The following is a 1,239-nucleotide window of genomic DNA, read 5'->3' as shown; positions in this document are numbered from 1 at the left end:
CGCCGTTTTAGTTGATCTGTTTTGTTTTCCTTTACAATCATGATCTTGTTGTGGACTAAACTATCAAAACTGAGGCTCCAAAGAAGATGTAGATCAATTGGTTAATGAAAATTAAGCCATTTTTCTTAATAAAATGGTTGTCCAGATGTGATATCATAATTAAACTCCTCTTAAAAGAGGATTTGGAACCTTTCAACCAAGGGAGCATACACTATGTCGGCCTAATGCACCGCAATTTCAACTTCAATATGATGAAATATCAAAATTTGGAACTATTTCATCATTTGGTTTCTGAAATACTTAAAAAGAGGCAGACAACTTCATATATCAGATTAGATTGGTCGATCCCATAAGAGTATCTCATACTATGAAGTTTTTTGGGGGACGAATAATTCTGATGAATCTAACTTCTTAAAAGACAGACATAAACAAAGTCAACAGAGAATATGAGTGGCAGTATACTCCTACTATTGAAAACATAAGTACTACTAAAAAATTTCTGGACAACTTTGTTGTTTTGGGAAGGAGTAATGTCGAGAAACATTCAGTGATAACAATTTTGATGAATCCAACTTATTAAAAGCCAGACATAGACAGAGTCAGTAGATAATATTAATAGAACTATACTGCTACTATTGAAAACATAAGTACCACTGCAGATTTTTTCGGAGAACTTAGCTGCTTTGGGAAGGAGTAATGTCGAGACACATCTGGTGATATATTCATCCACATGAAACCTCCATTGCCCCAATTATTAGTAAGAAATAAGGCAACCAAAAGGGAACACAAATATAAACATGAAAAACAGAGCGACTCATGAAAAAGAAAATAAAACATAATAACTCGGATAAAGAAATAAACAGAAACAGGGAAAATAAAACGCCTCTCAATAAAGAAAAAAATAAATTTACGTGAGATAACACAAATAACAACATGAAGAATAGAACGACTCATTATAAAGACAAAGAAACAAAATAAGCTAGATAAAGGGTGTGTTTGGTATGAAGGAAAATGTTTTCCATGGAAAATGTTTTCCTGGAAAACAAGTTGATTTTTGACTTATTTTCTCATGTTTGGTTGGTGAGTAGAAAATATTTTTCGGAAAAGATTTTTAGTGTTTGATTTATGAATGATTTTTTTTTTTTGAGAAATATCTTTTATTTTTACTAGGGTAGAAAATAATTTTTGAAATTGAAAATATTTTTTAAAAACAAACTTAAATTTTTTTGGGGGTAGGGT

This window comes from Solanum stenotomum, chromosome 5 (assembly GCF_019186545.1).
Source record: "Solanum stenotomum isolate F172 chromosome 5, ASM1918654v1, whole genome shotgun sequence".
Classification (NCBI taxonomy): Eukaryota; Viridiplantae; Streptophyta; class Magnoliopsida; order Solanales; family Solanaceae; genus Solanum; species Solanum stenotomum.
The sequence above is the reverse complement of the archived record's forward strand: the minus strand, read 5'-3'. Positions refer to the sequence as shown.